This window comes from Rutidosis leptorrhynchoides, chromosome 9 (genome assembly GCF_046630445.1).
Source record: "Rutidosis leptorrhynchoides isolate AG116_Rl617_1_P2 chromosome 9, CSIRO_AGI_Rlap_v1, whole genome shotgun sequence".
Classification (NCBI taxonomy): Eukaryota; Viridiplantae; Streptophyta; class Magnoliopsida; order Asterales; family Asteraceae; genus Rutidosis; species Rutidosis leptorrhynchoides.
This window is the reverse complement of record NC_092341.1, coordinates 353,040,928-353,049,611: the sequence shown is the minus strand read 5'-3', so window position 1 is coordinate 353,049,611 and position 8,684 is coordinate 353,040,928.

Below are 8,684 nucleotides of genomic sequence, written 5' to 3'. Positions count from 1 at the left end.
TATATATATATATATATATATATATTTATATTTATATTTATATTTATACAAATATAGTTTTAAAAATATAGCGTTAAACTTGGCTAGTTCCCTGTGGACGAACCGGACTTACTAAAAACTACACTACTGTACGATTAGGTACACTGCATATAAGTGTTGTAGCAAGGTTTAGGTATATCCACTCTATAAATAAATAAATAACTTGTGTAAAATTGTATCGTATTTAATAGTATTTCGTAGCAAAAATATAACTATTTCGTATACACCTCTACGAACATCAGTAATATACCTGTTACAGATACAGAAATGCGTTGGATGTAAACAGCTGGGTCAACCTGCTCATAGTAATGTTGGTGTGAAAGTTTCAGTGACTGTTTTTTTTATATAATTTGAAAAGAAGTTGTTCTTTTAAATTTTCAAATATACAAAATGGGCGGGTCTACCCGCTTTATATAAAGGTTATACATAACAATCCTAAAACCCAACATTCGTTGATGCCAAACTGAACTGAAAAATGACCTTTAAATATCAACTTGGTTGCTGCCAATAGAAGGAAAAAGTGGGATTACGACTTCTGGGAAGTTTTGTTGGGGCTCACATTGTCACACATGCTATATATATCTTACTACTAAATTTGCTATTTTTTAATTATAGAACTCCTTATTTACACTAAAAGGTACTATAGCTTCAGCAAGGTTATATTAGCCATCAATGAAAACGAAGGTTTAAACCACAAAAGATCTTGTTTTTAAAAAATTCTATAATAAGAAATTTTTGATTACCTGCACCAATCACCCAAAATATGTCAACCACCAGTTGCACGAGCCTACTTTCCATCTTGTGAAAAACCATATGCGATTCTCCGTGTACCAGCAAATGAGTGACAATATCACTTCATCACGATTACCATATATCATTATTATATCCCACTTTTTTTCTTAGTATATATATAAGCTGAAAGGAGAACACAATCCAGAGTAGCAATTATTACCTCGTAACTTTCGCAAAATCTCGCAGAGAAAAACACAAGCCTTAGACAGCATCAGCAGCTTGCGAAGCATGTCACCATCCAGAGTATGATCATGTAAGCCAGAAACTTAGTGTGATTTAATAACTTAAATTAGAAATCAATCAAAACATGATATAAAAACAAAGACAAAATAGACAGTTGCAGAAGAAAGAGATCATGTATTACTTGAAGCATGTGAACTAACCATATGAACACCCTGAGGCTGAGCGTCAAGTCGAATGGCCCTGATGTTAAGTAACTGTTGAAAAATATGAAAAATCTAAAGGAGTATCAAATATGAAAAATATTGTAACCTTTATACTCCGTACATATATAATGAGAAATACTGAATCTTTGAACAATTACTTGACATCTTTATGAAAAACACTGAATGTTGTAAGCTTTATACATATGTAAATAGAAATAATTTTCTTTCAGATAACTTTTTTTTACCTTTTATCAGCGACCCAAGCATGCCATAAACCATATCTAATCCGCTAACTCATTATTTGTACCCAAGAACAACAATTATACCTTAAAGACAACTTCAAATTTAACACATACACAACTTCTTTAAATTTAACACCAATCTTCCTATTTTTAATACTAAAACAACCCTAATTTTCAAAAAAGAAACCACCTTTGTATATCAAAGGTAACACAAGAAGAAACCCTGCAACAAAAATCGGGATACATAAAATAAATAATTAGATTAAATCCTTTTTTGATAGACCTTGAGATAACATTGGAATATACGATTAATACCTGCACAGAGAAATTGATTGGATCGTTTACAATCTCGCTATGACTCTGTAACATCTTCCGATACGCCATTTCGATTAGATTCAATTTCATTGTCGGATGGTTTATATTATTGCCGATGCCGGATGCCGGAACCAGATTACAAACCAAGTTATATTCAACTTCTTAAATAAAATGTCTTTATATGAGTGTCTAAATTATACACATATATACTTACATTCGTAGCTGTTTCCAAATCACCTAATCTTTTGAGTTGACCCAGTTGACATAAAAATCAAAACACAAAAGCTCATCTGACCCGTTTGGACTAATATTAATGGCCGCCTATGTAGCCCATTTACTGAAGGTGTTATCTCAGCCCATTTAGCCACATTGTTAATAAGAAAAATGTAAAAAATTATTATGTGAAGCCAGCAAAATGGAAAAGAAAAAAAACTATGTTAAACAATGACCATTCTACTAACCTTTCACCGAATCGGTTAACATTTAAATTACTGATTATATATCTAAAAAGGAGAACTGGGCCGAATACAATTCAAAATCGATTTAACATGTACTACCCATTTTGATGGGAGCACATTTTAAATCTTTAACTATTGTGTATAGTTTGCCACCTCTGCTATCAGTTAAATGCTCAACACAAAAGTTCATCTGACCCGTAAAGAGGGAAGTTCTTTAGTATAGGAGAATTACCTTCCTTGAAACTGATCTAATTGTCTGCGATCTCACATTTTGTAATTTTAAGGCTACATTATAATAAAATTCACCTTACAACGAATTGTCAAGCTCACCCATTCAAACTCTTTCCCGTAATGGTCGATTGAAATCGAAATATAATTGTAAAACTCGTGACCGAAATTTTCGATTCAAATCGAAATATCGCAGTTGAAATGTCCCGTTCTTATTGATTAAAAACGTTCCATATTAATTGATTTCGTTGCGAGGTTTTGACCTCTATATGAGACGTTTTTCAAAGACTGCATTCATTTTTAAAACAAACCATAACCTTTATTTCATAAATAAAGGTTTAAAAAGCTTTACGTAGATTATCAAATAATGATAATCTAAAATATCCTGTTTACACACGACCATTACATAATGGTTTACAATACAAATATGTTACATCGAAATCAGTTTCTTAAATGCAGTTTTTACACAATATCATACAAACATGGACTCCAAATCTTGTCCTTATTTTAGTATGCAACAGTGGAAGCTCTTAGTATTCACCTGAGAATAAACATGCTTTAAACGTCAACAAAATTGTTGGTGAGTTATAGGTTTAACCTATATATCAAATCATAACAATAGACCACAAGATTTCATTTTCAATACACATCCCATACATAGAGATAAAAATCATTCATATGGTGAACACCTGGTAACCGACATTAACAAGATGCATATATAAGAATATCCCCATCATTCCGGGACACCCTTCGGATATGATATAAATTTCGAAGTACTAAAGCATCCGGTACTTTGGATAGGGTTTGTTAGGCCCAATAGATCTATCTTTAGGATTCACATCAATTAGGGTGTCTGTTCCCTAATTCTTAGATTTCCAGACTTAATAAAAAGGGGCATATTCGATTTCGATAATTCAACCATAGAATGTAGTTTCACGTACTTGTGTCTATTTTGTAAATCATTTATAATACCTGCATGTATTCTCATCCCAAAAATATTAGATTTTAAAAGTGGGACTATAACTCACTTTCACAGATTTTTACTTCGTCGGGTAGTAAGACTTGGCCACTGGTTGATTCACGAACCTATAACAATATATACATATATATCAAAGTATGTTCAAAATATATTTACAACACTTGATGTGCGGAAACGTAACCTTTATTTATGAACGGATTTGAGTTGTTTTGTTACACGAATTGATTTATTGTATATGTGGTATTTTATAGATTTTAGGTTGATTTCACACATATATATAGGCAACTAGTCCTATCCGTGTAGTTTAGTTTGTTGGTAAATCCGATTAGTTCCACAGGGAGATGGAGTGTTTAATGGTTTTTAATAGTCTTTGATGTCAAACTTAATTAAAGGGGGTTTTGGATTAGGCAATTGTAAAATAACAGTAAAAGAAAATAACTAAAACTAATTTACTAAATAAAATTACAAGATTACAAAAATTAACTTAAAAAGGAACTAAATGAAAATAAACTAATTATGATGCATTAATTATGTTACTAAATGGTAATTAGTAAAATAGTAATTTTTAATGAAACTATATATTTAGAATTTTGTTTTGAGCAATTATAATAGAAACTTATTTAAATTAACTAAAATGCATTTTTAGTAAAACTAACACAAATTAAAAGGAATTTAATTAATTTACTAATTATAAACTAGTTACAATTTATAAACTTATAATAATTAATACTAATTTTAAGATTAAAACATTTATTAAGGTATTTTATAATAAGTAAAACTAATTAACTTAATTAAAATAACTAATAACCTAAATATATATAATTAAATAATTAAAACCCTAAATTTAACCTAGCTGTACTGTAGCCGCGTTTTAGCCTTACACGATTCGTGTGATGATACACGATTCGTGTATGAGTAAAAAGATGTGACAAATAACTGTTACGAAAATTAACTATTTTTATGTATTTTTTTTTTATATTTTAAAATAATACTTCGTAAATAATAAACTTAATACTTTTATAAGAAATATAAATGAGATAAATGAGAGTGTTTACTTAATTGTGTCACCCCTAGGTCCATGGATTGTTTTAAGTTTACGCCCTATTTAAAATGTTCTAGTATCAAACTTTACATTTTTCTCTCGAATAAATATAAGGTTACAACTTAACTAAATAAAATCTAATTTTCATTGGATTCTTTTTAGAAAGCTACTATTCCCTAAGTATTTAAATTGAGACCTAGCCTAGTTTTAACCTTCGCCAATACCCAAATTATAACGGTTTCCCTTTTTATAATTTCACCTTCATATAATTTATTGATATCACCCAAACCACCGAAGTTTATTTCTAAATTGGTGTCAATAACTTATCCATAAATTCATCTAGATCATTTTTAATGTTGAAGCTTAATTTATGTAAATAAATATAACTTTCGTTATTTAAATTTAATAAATTAAGTGGGAAGAGTTAAATACCTAATTACATAAAAATGGTTCTTTTAACTAAGCTCAATATTAAAAATACTAAAGTTACATTTTAACTTTTACAGATGGTAACAATCCATTTCACTAGGGGCTCTACATTTAAGCAAACACTAGGGAAATTTAGCTATCCATTACACTAAGGTAGACATAAAAATATAGATATGCAAACATAATAACAACGCTAATTTTTAACAGAGTAAACTTACTAAAATATCTTCACTTGCATTAACTTCAAACGGTAGAAAAATTACAATAATAACACCCCTTTCACGCGTACAATAACACCCTTTATCACGAACAATACCCCCTTAATAATTGATACTTGAAACTAATTACAATAGGTACAAGTAAAAATAACAATAGTAATTTGATATAGTAATTTTGTGTGTATTTTCTCCTGTGTGTAATATGTGTTGTAATCTTGTATCCTCCTTCTGTCTCTGAACGTACTCTCTATTTAACATGTATTAGAAGTAGTAGGTGAGTCAAAAAGATCCATTTGCTGAAGCACTAGCCAAAAGAAAGGTTTTAAAACTCCAAAAGTAGCCGCCCCTTATCTGATGAATGATTAAATTCGGCCTAACATTACACGATTCGTGTATGGCTACACTATTCGTGTAAGAACAAATATTCTACACGATTCGTGTAGACCTACACTATTCGTGTAAGAACAAATATTCTACACTATTCGTGTAGACCTACACTATTCGTGTAAGAGTAAAAGCAGTTTTCTTTATTTTTATTTTTTCGTTTGTTCTTTGATGACCTCGTATTGACGTGTACTGACTTGGCACTTTACATTTGAACTCTTTTCTTCATCTATCTTGTACTTTCATTCGGATAAACGTTTCTTGATATAAATCTGGTTAAAACTATTGTTTTATCGTCGAATCTTCAAATAGCAAGCTCTTATCCACTTTTGTCGTTTTTCTCGTGAAATGCGCATTGAATGTCTTTGTAGATGATAAAAACCTATGAAATATAAGTGATATTGCGTCGAATAATATGTATGTTTAGAGCAATATCAAAATACCCCACACTAGAACGTTGCTTGTCCTCAAGCAATTACATCTTTTAACATAGTTAGAACATTATATATCTTTCTTATCGAACATTTAGATCACACAACACACACTACACGAAATGAAACACACGCTATATGAAATATATTACATAACACAGTATTTATTGGATCACACGCACATCACACGAAATGAAATTCTGACAACAGAAATAAACATGAAACTCGTGATTAGGGTTTAAAAAAATTTGGATCCTTAGGGAAAATTGGACCTTGCGAAAACGTTTTATGATTTTTATAAAATGTCATGCTAGTTTTTACACTAGACACGTTTTTCGGTTTTAACCTCAAATTCCGGTTGAGGGTAACTGAAAACCGAAGTCTCAGTCGGCGATTAGCAAGCTATTCGCCCCCATGATTGTAGTATCATGGAACTTGAAGCCAAATGTCCAAAAATAGTTTTACACAAATATAATTCATAAAATAGCATAAGTTTTAGAACAAAATTATATCGTGTCCAAATATCATCGGTGAACCATGAGTTTGCACACCTCAATTTGTTATGGCATATGTATGTTGACCGCGGTCAAACATAGATGCGGTTAATCTTTACGGAGATCATCCATCTGGGGATTAGATTCATTAGTCTTAAAAGCTAATTTGCAATGTGCCCCCCCATTGTACGAGACAGATCCATCTCATGGTTAGGATAAGTCTGACCACCAAAAACCCTGTTTGATGCTGAGGTTAGGTGGATTTCCAGCCGATTTTAGGGATGACTTTACAAGATTTTTCGTCAACCTACAGCTTTTCTGGACTACATCTTCTAACATAAGTTAGCAAGTGTGTCAATTTGGAAGACCTTACTTCCTTACGGGATGGACTTGATTCATCCTCTATTACTCGTAATAGTGGAATATTCAGGTTTATACGTTCCAAAGCAATGATATCTGCAATAACTTCATAGAAACATGTGATATATGGTTCTCAACATAAGGTTTTTATAAATTCTTGTTATACTTGGTTTTCTTTTATAAGTTTTAAACAAATAAACATATGTATTTTTAATGTTTGGAGACAACAATTTCGGTTTTTACACCTGATCTTTAATTGCTCGTAGTTACCTTAAAAATTGATTAGATATATTTGTTTAAAATTTTTCAAATTTTTCATAAAAACCAATAACTTATTAGTTCTCGAGAATTTATATATTCCCACCCCACACTTAAGATTATGTAATGCCCTCATTACATAAAATCAGATAATAATGTATAAATTTGAGAGGACAAAAAGTGTAGAGTATTTGGAACTTCCTTTGTTAACCGATTTGGATTTTCAAATTGTTTTACCTATGATCATATCCAATGTTTGTATCACAATGTAATTTGATGTTTCGTTTCGTCTAATTGCATTTTCGTCTGTACCTGTCAAAACCATGTTAAAAACACACAAAATATGGGGTTGTACTTCAATCGTACAACACATTTTTACCCCACACTATATTTTCTTGCTAATATATAAAAAATAAAAACATAATAAGTTTCAATACACACCAAAAAATTATGTTATTACAAACTATTTTTTTTTTACTTTTTTCATTTTATATATTTTTTTTTTATATAACTTATAATCAATTAAATTTAAAATATCTTTTATAAATTTATATTTGTAACGGAAATTCGGTTGTTATACCTGATCTTAATCCGTTTATAAATTTTTAAATTCAATTTATAAAATTCAATTCATTAAAAGTTAAAGTTTTAATATTTTTCGAAAACAAATTTAAAATAAAATAAAAACACTCTATTTTTGTGTTAAAAAGATTAACATTTTTAAATTTTAAAACAATTATATGAGAAATACAAATAAAAAGGAATTTAAAAAACGAGACACACGAATGGGACTATTTACAATTTGTGAAGTTTATTAGCGAGTCGTTCACGCGACTCCACCCTAATTTTAACTAACGTCGGGGTGATAAACATCACCCTTTTTTACTCCAATAGAACCATTACTGCAACCATTCTTACCACTAATTTTTGATAATAACCAAGAGTCCGAAAATCTTGACTCTTCAACCAGTTTTTTCAACTTATATTTCTCAAGTTTTGATAGGTTTGAAATCAATCTCTCTCTCAAATGTTTATCTTTTTTCGACATAGCATTTCTAATCCTACCATATAACTTCTTCATGGTTTTCTCAACAACACTATCATTGGGCGGTTTACTATCTAGTTTCTCCTCATCACCCTCCCCACACTTAGCTTGTTGACTAATGGGTTTGACATTGTCAACAATATTCACTGAAACTATCGGTGTGGGTGGTGGGTTCATACTAAACTCAGTTTGATAGGTTGCACTCTTGCCTCTATCCTTCAAAACTAGTTTTCCTGTTTTCCAATCTGTTAAAGCGCATGCAGTTGCTAAGAATGGTCTACCTAAAATAATAGGTACAAACTTATCTTTCTTCATGTCTACAACTACAAAGTCAGCTAGAAACTCAAGTTCACCTGTTTTTACTACTAAGTTTTCAGCAATCCCTATAGGTTTATTAACCGACTGATCAATGAATCTAATGCCTGAATTGGTGGGTTTAAGTTCACCTAAGTTCAAATGCGAGTAAATGGAATAAGGCATGAGATTTATACTTGCACCTGAGTCAGCTAATGATCTAAGAATTTCAGATTCATTAAGCTTACAAGGTACTATGAACGGTCCAGGATCACCTAACTTAGGCGGCA